Source organism: Festucalex cinctus, chromosome 15 (genome assembly GCF_051991245.1).
Source record: "Festucalex cinctus isolate MCC-2025b chromosome 15, RoL_Fcin_1.0, whole genome shotgun sequence".
NCBI classification, from domain to species: domain Eukaryota; kingdom Metazoa; phylum Chordata; class Actinopteri; order Syngnathiformes; family Syngnathidae; genus Festucalex; species Festucalex cinctus.
Genome location: NC_135425.1, coordinates 13,089,458 through 13,104,696, shown reverse-complemented (window position 1 = coordinate 13,104,696; position 15,239 = coordinate 13,089,458). Strand labels below are relative to the sequence as shown.

Here is a 15,239-nt window from a genome sequence, read left to right as displayed (position 1 = left end):
ACCCTTTAATTTTGGATGTACAATCTCCGGACATTACACGATACTCTGCAAAGAGCCTGAGGATGTGCATCACGAGGGATAGCGGGTTACTTTCCTGTTGTTTTTTTTTCAAACAATGAGCAATAGTGACTACCACCGCTTATGGTATCGAGGAAGATTACTTCTCTCGCACAGAAAGTACATAGTAGTCGGCGTTGCGGCCGATTTGTTCCAGTGTGTATTTCTCTGGCGCGACGTGCCAACTGTTACACCAACATCGACCGGCTACATTGGCCGACGTAGCAATGGTGTATAGTAGTGTATAACAACCACATAAAACACCAGAGGCAGCCCACATAAATGCTACGGAATGCAGAGAATATTAATAAAATTCCATAGGACACACTCTGAATTTTAATTGCTAAATGTAGGTCATTGCTTCTTATAGAGTTTAGCAGTTTCAGAACCAAACAAGAGCTGCAAAGGCTTCTGCGATAGTGAGCTGGCAGGTGTCATAAAGCAGACAAAGGCCAACAATCCAAGTTACAAAACATGTACAAACAAGTCATTAGCACCTGGCAGAGCAACAAAAAAAAAAAACGTGTCAGCAAACAATGGAAGTGACTGATGAAGTGACGAGGTGTTCGGGTGTAGGGAAGAGGTGGGCGGACACACCAGGTACATCTTAGAAAGTGAAGTCCGAGGGCATCTGGTGGACAGGTTGGGGATGACGAATTTGAGAAGTAATCATATGAGAAAAAAATTTGCATTTTAACTGATTTTTGTTTACTTAAAATGGACCCTGTATACAGTATATGCAATTTATTAACACATCTATAAATTATACTTTCTTACTGGTGCTACACAATTCAATGGGTTAAGTACTAATATATAAGATCAATGCAAAGTTTTACATTTTTTTATGGTGTGACCCACATAAGGCAGAAGCTATAAATTATATTTCTTCTAATTTTACTAGTTTAAGATGGTAGCCGCTCACAGTGACTGTCGGATCTAAAATTTTCACAAACTAGTGTAGATCTATCAAAAGTGTGATATCCTTGCCAAATGTTGAGCCAAGACTTTTATGGAGTCATCAATCCCAACATGCCCAAAGGAGACATGTGAAGGCTCAATAAATTATTTGATTGATTTGAGCTTCATTTTTGAAATTGATTATATTGGCAAAAGTATTAGAAAATACTATATTGTCAAAAGTATTTTCTAATACTTTTGGAAATATAGTGTGTACTGTATGCATTAGACACAAGACAGCAATTCAAATCGCGAGCGAGCTAGCTAGCTGTCTGTCTGCTACATAGCAAGATCACTAGGCAGCTAGCTAAACAAGTAGCTAGCTAGACAGACAGACTTATAGTTAGATAGCTAGAAAGCTAGCTAGAGAGCGAGAGAGACAGACAAAACCAAAAATGAGGGGCCGATGGTGACTGTCACCCGGGATTTACACTGGATGCGGCTGCGGTGCGGCTGCGGTGCGTTCCGGCGCCGCAACCAATTAGATTCCATTCATTCGAATGGTGCAATTTACACCGCTTGCGTGTGCGTTGCGTGTTGACTGCGTCTCAGCTGCGGTGTGCCGCAGGCCTTCCGCAAGGATAGACCTATTTTCTATTTTTGGCAAGCTAGCACAAAACACATCGAGCGGGACAGGAAGACCGACGCAGTTTCAAAATAAATTTCTGGTTACCTTTCAAAATAAAACACTAGCCAGCTCCTATTTTGCAAGCATGTTAGCAAAACGTGATGTGGGCGTAGCCGGGCCTGGAGTTAATGTGTGAGGTGCTCATTCACGGTTCAGACACCAGCGAACATGGACGAGGAGAGGTTTATATTGGAGGTAGAAAGCCACAAAATAATAAAAGTCCACCTCTCTTTCTGCTTCTCTGTTGAGCACAGACTTTCTGTGTGTTTGTCATTGTTTTTAATGCCACATGATCGCATGCGGTCACGCGAGACACGGCGGGAAGTGTTTGGCGACGGAGCTGACGGACCGCAGCTCTGCGGAGCCGGTGTGAGTTGGCCAAAAAATTGACGCGTCAGAAGCACGCAGTCAAGACGCACCCGCACCGCAGCCGCACCGCACACGCAACCGGTGTAAATCCCGGGTCAGACATTTTAAAATTGTAGATCAATCAAATATGTGGTACTGTCTTGAACTTTAAAAAACTGTCATAAACAATTGTGTATAGTATATTGCTTAGTATATTAAGATTAACCAATTTATGAATCTTTATTAGTGTAACAAAACTTACAAAGAAACCTATGGCAGTAACTTATAAGTAGATACTGAGTGGTTTGGAAGCCTGTCAATGGCAATTTGGCCTTTATTGACATGACATGAGTCCATTTAAAGCACAGTAGCCACATCTGATGCCAGTGTGTGCTTTGCTGTGTGCATATGTGCACGTTTGTATTTCCAATCTCTGCCAAGGTCACCAAGAGTGGCTTCCTGTAAGGCCGGGCCATATATCAGGTGTGCGACGACGCCCGCAGATAAACGGCGCGCACCACCTTGCACTCCTGGCCCCCCGTGTGTGTGTCTGTGTACACATGCTTTTAGCCGGGCCACTTAACAGCCGGGATTAAGTCTGCATGGAGATAATTGCCGGGTGAATGCAGACGGCGGGCCGCTGTGTGCCACTCAAAAGATCCACAGACACCTTTTGTCAACTTTTACCTTTTGTCTCAGTGTAGAATGTACTGGAGGGGGGAGAGAGGTGGGGGAAAAGGGGGGATGAGGTAAGAGAAAGAGTGTCGTTAGAGGCGGGCTGGACATTACCTTTGCTGGGAGGGCTGTTTGTTCGTTGTGACATGAATGCGGTCTAAAGAAGAGGAGTGTCTGTAAATATTGATCTGCCGACTCGGGCATCACGAAGCACTCTGCTCTCTCAGACGGATTCACCCTGGAGCTCTGTGCTTTTGTTCAGCCTGTTTGACATGGAGACAACAGTTCAGATATGAAAAGACCAGGAGGGATACACGCCTTTGATTACAATACAAAGATGGCATATGGACATTGACAAAAACATTTGTTTTTTTTGGGGGGAACACTTCTTTTGATTAGACTGGATTGATTTTTTTTCTCATTAAAATAATCACATACTATCTTTTTTTTATTAAGTTTATACGGTAGGAATCATGCACAAATGGCATTTGGCATGACACAAAAATCTTTACAAAAAGGTATTCATACAGTATAACAGTATGTAAAATTTTCAATTTTGTCCACTATGTTCAACTTAGTTGAAAAAAAATGTTTGTAGATGATATCAGTTTTGGCCACACACTTGTGACCATTTTAAGATCAGGAACTGGAAATTAGAGGAATAGGAAATTGCCATTAATTTTATACAATTTTAAGGAAAAAGCTATATTAGTGCTGTCAAACAATAACATTTTTAAAACTAATTAATCATACAATTCTTGTGATTAATTGTGATTAATCAAATTTTTATGTCTTTTCTTCTACTTTTTTTCATCAAAGCTTGTAACGTATTTGAGTAAAATCTTGGAATTAATGTAAACTGAAATAGAAAGTATATTCAGATTCAAATACTGTTCTTATAGCTTTCTTTGAATCTTAAATAGAATATTTCTCCTGTAAAATACAACTGTTAAGCAAAATAATCAAAATGGACTCTCAGAATTTCTCAGCAGCATTGGTTTGCTCGGCCCAGTGGAGGTAACTTGATTTTGCTCTGGGATAATATGGCAAAGGTGTACAACTAATATGTACGGAAGGGTAGAGCTGCCAATGTGGAGTGAACATATTTGGCTGGCGAGTATGTTCGAACATACAAATATGTTCGAAAATATTTGCAAATATGTTCGAACATAGTCGCAAATGCTACAAAGTTAGCATACCTTCCCATAATGCCACAGGGTATTATTTGCGCATGCGCGAGTGAAAAGCCATATTACCAATTCATTAGAAAATTAAGTAGACAAAAAACAGTGTTTATTCGTAACTTTTATGATTCATTATGTCAGCCGTGCATGATTTAGGTTCGTCATTTTTTTCACTCACGCATGAGCAAATAATACCCCGTGGCATTATGGGAAGGTATGCTAACTTTATAGCATGTAGCCTACAAGTACGTTCGAACATATTTGCGAGTTTGTGAGTATGTTCAACAAGTTTGTATGTTCAAACATATTTGCAAATATGTTCAAACGTATTTGCGAGTATGTTCGAACATATTTCAATACATTCGAACATATTTGCAAGTATGTTCGAACATATTTGCGAGTATGCTCGAACATACTCGCCAGCCAAAAATGTTTATTCCACATTGGCAGCTCTACGCTTCCGTAAATATGGTCTTTGAATTTGGCTCTGCAAATTGCACAATTTTTACACTTTAGAGTTCAACAAGCATCAAACAATTCAATGAGAAAGCAAAACTACCTACAGTCACGTTTATTCATCTTCCCGCCAGTGATTCCTCCAAGTTTGGTTGCACACTGAGTTAACTGAGTTAATTTTGGAACGCTTCAATGAATTAAAATTAATTTCCAGAGTTAACGCTTTAATTCCAACAGCCCACATGTGTGGTGAGAATCAAGAGATCAAATAAATTAATCATGTAAATTACCTGAAAAATCCAAAAGTACAGTAGATGTTTGTATTTTGTGATTTTCCCACCACTGCAAACAAGACTACGCTGTGTATTAGTATTTACTTAAAACCCATCCCTTATTCTATGGCATGACCGAGAAGTTTAACGATGGCTGCAGGCGCCTTTTTTTTTTTTTTTTGCTGCTCGCTGTAATCTCTTATTGGCAGTCAGTCATTTTTCTCCTCGCACTCTTTCCTCATCCTGGCCCTGAAGGAGGTAGGAGGTGAAGTCACGGTCAGGACCCGTGAATGGAGGCCAACCTTGCGCCCTGCACACACCAATCACAAGATCTGCCTTTTTTCAGACCTTCCGCTGCCGAGTCAGATGACATGGAGCAGGGGGCACGAATACGCACACACAAACGTGGCGCTCTGCTTACTGTACCCGCTGACGTTTAAGTGCCACGGCGCTCCGTCACGTGCCGCGGCGTGTCACATTTCACATTTGCCCAGTCGTTTTCGACTGCGTGTGTGCAAACAGAAGCCCAAACACCAGTTGGATGAGTCCGGCCATAAAAGTGTCTAAATTATTTACACGGCGTTTTAAAATATGCATGCAGCCTGGCAGTTCAACAAAAGGATATTTTGAAGAGGCTCTTCAGACAGAGTGCTTTAGTGTGATTCCAATAGAACTTTAGAGACTACATTTGTATTCTACAATTTGACTCCTAAAGGCGTCAATTTCAAGATCTTAATGATCAGGATGAGAATGTTGATGAAAATAATCGTTTTGTTTTTTTTTTAACAACGGTACTTGTTCAGCAATGTGGAACACGTTGAGCAGATGGTGCTGATAACGCCACCTGTCTTTGGGTGAGCGTCGCACGTCCACCTCCAGGCCCGAGGTGGCGGCGTCATACCATGCGTGACTCTTTGACACGGGAAGTGTGTAAATTCACCTAAATGGGACTCGTGTGCGCCATCAATCACAGAAAAGAGTTCAGAACGCTTTAGATAATCCATCAAAAATGTGTTTTCGCAAGCTTTTCGAAACAAAACATCGGGATTTTCCACATATAACCCCCAGACCTTGTTCGATTTTACCACTTGGCCATTATTGTCCACCAATAGAAACAGTATTAGATCAAATTTTATGTGATTTTAGTGAGTTTTTATTTTTTTGATACATTTACTGCTTAAAGGGTTTAACATCTGTTAAAATTAGTGGATATTACAATAAGTATTCATTTATTTTCATTTTTAACACTACACCTTTTTTTTTTAATAGATTCTTTCTCCAACTTTTTTTTTTTGTTAAGCTGCCAGAGGAACTCCCTTAATTAAAATGTAATTATTCTTCATGGTCAACAGATGGCCACTTCTTAAAATCTAAACTGCATCATACATTGACATTGTTCTAGTAAAGTGCAATGAGCCCATATAATAATATATAAAATTACTTCCTTGTCGAAAAATGGTGTAATTTCATACAAAACAATTTTGAAATTAAGCTTACCTTCTCAACTGTTGAGTTTGAATATTTTAAAGTTAATCTTCCAACCCTCTACAAGTGCTTTAAAGAAATTAGATTAAATTATATCAAATATAAAACTACTGGGTTAAAAGTAACCCAAATTGGGTGAAACAGCTTACCCATCGCTGGGTCCCAAATGGGCAGACCCATTGCTAGGTTATTTATACCCAGCACGCTGGTTTGAGGTTTTGATCCAGCACGTTGGGTCAAGATTTTGAGTGAAAGCCACCAAGAAATGGGTTACTAGGTTTTTGGTACATTCCAACAACAGTTGGGTTAACAATAGCCCAATTTGGATCCAAAATGAACCCGCTACTTGGGACAATTTGACCCAACTTTCACTTTTTTGGGTCAAAGCTGGGTCAAATTGATCCGATTGATTGATTGATTGATTGATCACATAAACAAACATCACAAGTATAATATACAAGTTGAAGTTAAAAAAGAGAAAAAGAAAAAAAAAGTCGGACCAAAAATGGAACCATACACTTTATGGTTCAATTTGACCCAACTTGTTGTTTTATACAAAGCGACCTAATTTTTCTGACCCAGGTAAAGGATCTGACCAATATAAGTAGAGGATCGGTCCATTTTTGACCCATAGTTGGGTTATTTTTGACCCAACTGATTTTAGAGTGCCCTTTTCAGGGGTCGCCACAGTGATGATCCCCGTGTTGAAAAATCAACAGTGTTACCCACCCACTCAAATCCAATCTCCAACCCAATTTGCTGAGTCAGTAACGCAATCTGTTCAAAACCCACAGCTACTCAACGAGTGGGATATGAAAACAACCAAGCATCTTTTCGTGTTTTTGTGTTTTTAGTAAATAACAGTAGGTGGCATTAAAGGAAATACTTATATCACCAACAATTTTCATGAAAAGAAACATTTTATCTGCAATGGAGATAATATAATCCACAAGTGAGAACAAGACATCTGAACATCAACCTCTGCTGCCATTCTTACATATAATCAAGCATCAGGGGACTTTTGGTGTGCCCCGAGGAGGTCTAAACAACTCAGTGAATGCCGCCTTTGAGCGGCCAAGCTCGCCAGCACAAAGGCATCTTTTTCGGTTGCTCAGCATCATGAGAATCGCTGACAAGCAACACGTTGAACGCCGCTGAAATCCAGCACTGGTAACAATAATGGTTCTATTCCTGCCGCTTATCTCATCTGGTGAGAACTGTTGCTACCTCAAGGCATGGCCGCAGACCTTTGATAGACCATTTGATGGCCCTGCACACGCTCATAAAGTCACTTCATCGATGCCATTGTCAACTAATGTAGCAGTGTGATGATACACCGTCTTTTACTGTCTGTCTACACAGACTAGTAAAACTAGACTGACCGAGCTTTTAAAGTATTTTCATGTCTAAGAAACAGTTGCTTTTTGTGAGTGAACAGAAGGACTTTTTTGTATAGTCAATGAACAATGGTGATGAACGAAGATTTTATGTATTATTATTATTATTATTATTACTATTATTATTATTATTATTATAAAATAGGGCCAGACAGATTAATTGGTCGGCCAATTTGGTCAGCTGATAATGAGCTCTTTAAAAATTGACTTTTTTTTTTTTTTTACCGATTGTTTTATTTATTTACGTAATTTATGTATTTATTAATACAGATTACAACATAAAAGAAGATAATGACATTTAAATTCTGAAATACAAAGTCACATTCTGCCTGTAATTCTTCTTTTATGGTTGTAACTTGTAAGCATTAAGGGACCAACAAATAAGTTTTTTTTTGTTTTTTTTAAATTAAATGGGCAATTAATTGTTATCATAATTTTACTCTGCCAATGAACAGAATCAGCCTTAAAGAAGACAGAAAGCCTGTTGCCTTTGGATTTTTGTTTGCACTATGTAAATATGGGCAATGCTTTGTGAACTGTTTTCTCTAGGTTTATGATTATGTATAAAGAAGAAAAAAAACACAGATTTGCCTTAAGAAAGTCCACTTTGTTCATTGCTAACAAAAATGCAAGAAACGGCATAGGTACGCTAACAAAGAGCATCTGTATTGTGTTGTTAAAACCCTTTCAGCAACGTATATTTTAATAGAAATGTTTGGGCAGTATAAGGATAAACAGGCATATTTTCTTTATCCTCTGTAAAGAACGACTAATATTACTGCAACTTACTGAGAAGTTTTGAGTGTCTGCTCATCTCAGAGACAACTGTATTAGCATAGTTTATTTTTCTTCCACTTGTATGTTAAAACATGTCTTGATGATCACACAAAAATGCTTCAGCTATTCTTACGGCAAAATGGGTCCATTTTTACTTCCTCGGCTCAGACTCAGTCAGCTCAGTCTTTGATGTTGACACACAAAAAAAACATCAGCACCACGCAGTGAGCACATTCGCAGCTGTCTCAGCAAAGATAGCGCCGACATGTCTGTGCGGCGAACGGAACACCACATCCCATCCTTGCGCTTTTTTTTTTTTCTTCCCCTTTTCCTGACAGCCTCTGCTTCTTGTCACTCCATCGCCATCCTCGCTTGCCTTCAAAACCCGTCGGACGCCGCGGCGCATCACGGGCCGGGTCGGGCCTTTTGCCGTGTGGCTGCAGTACCTGACGCCCGAACCCGGCAGCTCACCTCCATCATTGTCACGCTCTGGCATTCCATTTTCTCCAGGCCCCATCACAAGCATGATTAATAGCTTGGAGGTTTGGCGGTGCAGGGGCCAGACTCAGAAGACTTCCTCTTTTTTCCCCTCTGGACTTCACGTACTTCATGCAACTTCAAGTAATGTATATGTATATTTTGCCATAGTATAAAATTGAGTATTTGAGCCCACCTGGGGTGTCACTAGGTTTTAAGGATAGGGTAGTCTGAGTCCCCAGGAGATAATTGGCTGATAGGGGTCATGAAAACTAGGGGTGGGAACCTCATGATACGGTATGGTGATAACGATTATCTCACCATATGACGATACAGCAATTATTAATATATTGGTCAGATAATAAGTACACGATAAAACTAATCAAAACATAAACTGATGTTTTTCCAATGAGAAAATGTTTTCCTTTTGTACCATAACTGAAACAAAATCTTAAAACTGGTCTCTTCTTCATAGTGAGTACTTTAGTGTATTTTTTTTTAAACAAATATAAATATCTTTTGAACAACATTCTATCAACAAATTTGAGTCTTTCTCAAACACTTTTGTCATGCAACATGTCAGTCAGTCACATAGTCATGTTTCATTTTATAAACTGACAAAATTGGTGTAAAATTGCAAAAGTAAATAAATAAAATTACTTAAATATTAAAAATCCAATTAAATCAATATTAATATTCCTCAGAAATTGTGTGCTTCAAAAAGTCGAACCAAAATATGTTTAAACTAAAATTGATGATAAAATTGTTTCTTACGTATGTTGCTGGACAGAAAAATGCCTTACACAAGTGAAAGTAAGCTCATGAGTATTCCCCGCCACTCTTATGAGGCGCTCCCCCTAGTGGCCCGCCAAATCATTGCTCAATAAGTAATGAACAATGGAGCCGTTATAGTGGCAGTATATTAAATACAAATATCGATACTTGGCGTAGGCATATCATTGATTGATCGGGAGACAAACTATCACGATTTATTGCAATATCGAGATATCATCGCACTCCTAATGAAAACCAATTTGAATTGTAAAATCAGTAAGGAGAAACAAACCCTCACGCAGGTTAGCTTAGCGCTAGTTAGCTGCCACGACAGACATGACATGGATGAATTTAAAACTAACCCCAAAAGCAAAAAAAAACAAAAAACAAAAACATATGGTGTAGATAAAGCGCTACTTTTGAAAATAAGTGTTGTAAAATCCCTGTCTCATCTCCAGTTAGATGCTAATTGATGATAATGTCAGTGTGACCTGCGAGCTCGAGGGTTTTGAAAGCCCGTAAAACCGTCTTTGTGTTTAGCTGTCGTTTGACAATCGGGGTCATCTTGATGGCCGACCCCTCTGTTGTCAGAGCAGCAAATATCCGTCGTGAAGGTGCGCCGCCGCAATCCAGCGGCAGACGCTCAACAGGCCTCTGGTGACAGATAAGTGGCGAGACGAGCCCTGACAGGTCACAGCTTCTAACGCGACGTGACACCTAATAAGTGCTGCTTTTTCTACCGCATCACGCGCGCCGACCAGCGCAGGGCCTGCGGAGAAGAAAGGCAGGCGGTGGGCAGGGAAAGTGCCGCAAAACATCAGTGGTGGGAAGTAAAGTGCAAATACATTATTACTTGCCACTACTGGTGCTTTGCAAGGATATAAGTATGATTTGGAGCAAAAATATTTGTCTTGGATCAATGTAAAAATTAGCAGATTCTATGACTATTATGAAATCTAAGCAAAGGTAAGTTGTATTTCAGTTGTTACCATAAGCTAATCTAGCATTTTGTTACCCAGTTAGCAAAGCTATGAGAACATCACACACGTCACAGCATGAAATCCAACGCTAGCGAGCTCTTAAACAACAACATGCAACATGTAGCCTAATGTGACTTTTTCATTAGCTTTAGTAGATAGCTCACTTCTAACAATACAAAACAGTGTACAGTAGATGAGCTAACGAAACTAGTATTGGTGTTATGGTACATGTAATGCTTCAAACAACAAATATTTTCGCACAAACAGTAGAGCAACACGTGGACAGATAATATCCACTGTCATATATTCTTTATCCTCTGCAATAACAACCAATTTTACAGGACTTCATGTACTGAAATTGAGGTTATTATAGTTGACGAGAACTTAAAATTTTTAAAAAAAAAAAATCTTAACTAATATTTTCACATTAACATAAGAGAAAAACGAGAGTACTTAAAAAAAAAAAACTAACTAAAACTACATTTTACGTAAAATGCCCTCTTTCATTTTGATTTCACGCGAGGTTTTGGCATTCATTTTAAATGTATTTAATGACATAACACTAACACTAATAAAAACTCAACTAAAACAAAAAACCTAATAGAAACTAGAGCTGCGAGCAGCTATAAAGGGCCCTCGCAGTCCGGGCCACGTTGGGGTACTTGCACGTTGGGGTACTGACACATTGGAAGCAGAATTTCTTTGAAAATGGCATGATAAACCATTACGTGGATTTTTTTTTTTCCAGGTGTGATGTGTGTCAAGCTCAATGGGTTTTGGTGATTGTTAAGATCTGCAGAAATCAGCGTCTTTTTTTTATTTTTTGGCAATGAGTTGCCCTGATTGGTATTTTTTGCAAAAGTACATACACACATCATCGCTCGTGCTCATTGCACAATGTTGCTTTTATTGTCCATAGAGGCGATCAAAAAAAAAAAAAAATGAAACTAAATAAAAAAGTACGTATGTTTGGATCGGTCTGATGCCAGTGAACATATTGAGTGGTGGAAAGTAAAAGAATATTCATAAATGACTTAGTTATCACACTTACAATGCGTTTACAATTTTTGTAAAACTACCTTAAGTGAGGCATTTTTTTTTTTTTGCCTCAATGACCAGGTGGCGCTGCATATATAACTGAATGTTGTCATAGAGATACCTTCAGGCCTTGACTATAAACATACATGTCAAGTTTGGGATTTTTTGGAGCATGTACCAGGGAGTTATTAAGCATATCCTTCATTCACGATACTGCTTTTAATGTCTATAGAGGCTATCAAAAATCAATAAAACTAAATAACAAAAATATGTATGTTTGGTTAGGTCTGATGCCAGTGAACATTTTGAGTGATGGAAAGTAAAAGAATATTCATAAATGACTTAGTTAAAACACTTAAAATGAGTTTACATTTTTTGTAAAAATACCATAAGTGGGGTATTTTTTTTTCATGCCTCAAGGGCTAGGCGGCGCTGCATATATAACTGGATGTTGTCATAGAGATACCTTCAGGCCTTGACTATAAACATACATGTCAAGTTTGGGATTTTTTGGAGCATGTACCGGGGAGTTATTAAGCATATCCTTTTTCATTGCGAAACACAAAATTTGATGCTCCGCCCTCATCATATAGTATTCCGAAAAGTCAAGATTTTTCCCACTGTTGTTGGCTCAGGTCTTGACATGGTCCAGGTCAAGTCTGTAGTCAGTCGGTTGAAACATGTCGGAGAAGTGGGCAAAAGTATAATGTGCTAAAAGCATAAAAAATGGGACATTCAAAAATTCGTAGCTCGCTTCCTGTTCATTTTAGCACATGGGTCCAAGAGACTTTTTTGTAGGTCTTGGGCTCCCTCATAAACCTAAAAATTTCCAAAGATCTTGCTTAAACGTACAAGCGGGGCTGCTTAGTTAAAAATTTCTAGGGGGCGCGATTGAGTCATTTTTGTAAAAATAGCACAATACATGATAAAATATTACTCATTTTACCAGTTTCATGAGTTTCTGTGCATGTTTAGACCCTCAAAATCGGCTTTGTTTTCTTGGCGAACAGTCCTTAGCCACGCCCACAGCGTTTCGCAAAAACTCACAAACTTCGTGTTGTGACATCATGAAGGCCAAAACCCTCTTCTGAGCAAATATGAGGTAGGTCCAGTTAACGTGTTTGGAGAAAAACGTTGAAGAAAATTCGTAAGAAAAAAAATTGCCACTAGGTGGCGCTATAAGTAAGATGAAATATAAGTTTGTAGATGTCTTAAGGGCTGGACTCTCATCAAATGTGTGAAATTTTGAGAAGATAGGATCATCTGGGTCAAGTTAACGCAACTTTTATTGTCACGAAAACTCTTCAGACTTTGCGGCACCGTAACGGCCACGCCCTTTGGCGAAAAGTTATAATATTCGGTGTGGGGCATGATCAACATCTTAAAGCTTTTCTGACCAATTTTCAACTGGATCCATTCAACGAGCTCGGCACAGTAGCTAAAAACGTAAAGTATGACATTTATTGTCACCACTGGGTGGCGCTAAATGTATAAGTGAATTTTATTTTATAGATGTTTTCAGGCCGTGACTATTAAGTTGCATGAGAAGTTTGAGATTTTTTGGAGCTTGTACATGGGAGTTATTAAGCATTTTGTCTTTCTGGACAAATTAAATTTTAAAGGCGATTTTTGATGCCCCGCCCCCGTCATATAGTATTTCGAATAGTCAAGATATTTTGCCCAGTTGTTGTCTCAGGTCTTGAGATGATACATGCCAAGTTTGAAGTCAATTGGATGAAAAATGTTTGCAAAGCGGGAAAAAGCATGACCACAGTGAATGTGCCAAAATGGGCCAAAATTGGACATTCAAAAATTCATAGCTCACTTCCTGTACATTTTAGGAAATGGCTTCCATTGACTTTTTTGTGCGTCTCGGGGTGCTACACGTGCCTGCCAATTTTCGTAGCTCTCGGTCAAACGGACCGCGATTGGTTTTTATTTTTCTATGCTAGGGGGCGCTATAGAGTCGCGTTGTTATGACAACTACATAATGTCAAATTTTTCGCCGAGCCCAAAGAGATTGCAAAGTTTGGTGAGTTTTCGTAAATGTTTAGGTCCTCAAAAATGCGACCGTTTACGGAGAAGAAGAAGAAGAAGCGGAAGAATCATAATTCTTACAAAAACAAGAGGGACCTCGCAGCGGTCGCTGCTCGGGGCCGAACTAACTGAATTTCAAAACTATCATAAAAAATCCAAAAATATTACAACTTAAAGCATTTAAAAAAAAATAGTAAGTCATAAAAAGTAACTGATTTTAAAAACTATGACTATTTTAACCTTGACTGAAATTGACACCCACAGGCTCGTCTTGCAAATGTCACAGCTCTAATTTTTTTCTGGTTTTGGTCAAGTGACATTTGTAAGGCGAGTATTTTGACATTTTCAGTGGACAACAGGTGGCAGTAAACGCCAAAAAAGGCGGCACTCTTTCTGGCTTTTTACATTTTTTTTTTTACATTTTTATTCCACAAACAATTTTATTCAGAATGTTGTGTTTAGACTAGTGAGGGCAGATCGAACATATTACAACGGCAGTACAGAATGTGAGTACTTTTTCTACCTCTGGGAAACACTTTAGCTACCCACAAGCCACCATATTGTTTTAAGGTGGCTGTAAATAGTTTCCATCATTTTGTTTTGGTCGCGTTCAAAGAGGCACTGACAGATCATTTCTATTACGCCTGACGCCACTCCTTTGAGTCTGTGTTTACACATCTTCGTGTAAGAGTCGAAAAGTGGGAATAACAGCGAGCCAGCGAGGATCATGTTAAAACGCGGCGGATTAAGGCTTTTGTTTACGCGGACTTTTGAGTCGTCGCTGTTGATTTCCCGAGGTGCACTGGAGTCCAGAGAGGAGGTTAGCAGCTGGTCATGTCTTCTGCAGCGCTTCACATGATTTGGCGCGTGTGAATGGTGTCGTTTGTTGGGACGCGAGGGGAAAGGGCCCTTTGTCAAATCTGGGAAAATTTTGAGAAGCGGGCACCAACTTAATTCCACTGATGCGAGAGGAAGATTTGTGGTAAAAGCCTGCTTGTGTGTGAATCAGCAGCAAATACTTGGTCTAATGTGGGAGGAATTAGACGTGTTGTTTGGGAATGTATTTTAAGGCTCAACTGTGTCTTCATTCAAGTTTTGTGGTCGACATTCTTCATTTTCTGCCAGGCCTCTTGGGATTTTTGTACTGAAAGCGAAACGGAAAGAAATCGATTTCATTTTATGCATCTGATTGGAGAAGTCTGAAAGCCGCACAGTGGAAATTGTGGTTTGTGAGTACCCACCGATCCCACTAGTATAAAAAACAAAAAAAAGACATAACTTTAAAGCAAGGCCTATTAATCCCAATACAACAATTTATATTAAAATTGCATGAAAATAATGACAGTTTGCTGTCATTCTAATTTCTCGTTCCTGATTGTAAAATGGCCACAAGAGGGCCGCTGTTCCAGGTGCGATACCTTTTTACACTTCCTATCAACTTTAATTCATGCAAAGAGCTTCATATCAGTAACAAATGCAAACTCAAAATATATGTTGTCATGATACAGTACAGCAGTATTTAGATTACTTTTGGGGAATGTTTCAGTCAGTCATGATTTAAAAATACGAAGGTTGCTTTGAGGGAGTAATTGAGTACATCAAGGATATTTGAAGTTATGTACATGCGACTGCATTTTAATGTTGGTCATTATGATGGCACTTTGAGTGTTTTCTGAGGTGGTACTCTGTGTGAAATG

The 15,239-nt window shown here is 39.1% G+C and overlaps 1 protein-coding gene across 2 annotated transcripts in view; it reads right to left on the bottom strand.

Moving 5' to 3' along the window:
• Positions 1-2,806: 2,806 nt before the first annotated feature.
• LOC144002021 (uncharacterized) overlaps positions 2,807-15,239 on the bottom strand; it is a 169,925-nt gene continuing 157,492 nt past the window's right edge. The window contains exon 7 of one of the 2 annotated variants that reach the window (XM_077496813.1): positions 2,807-2,928. The gene's annotated coding sequence lies outside the window, so the exon portion shown is untranslated. The remainder of the gene's footprint in view (positions 2,929-15,239) is intronic. The other variant, XM_077496815.1, reaches the window with a different exon arrangement.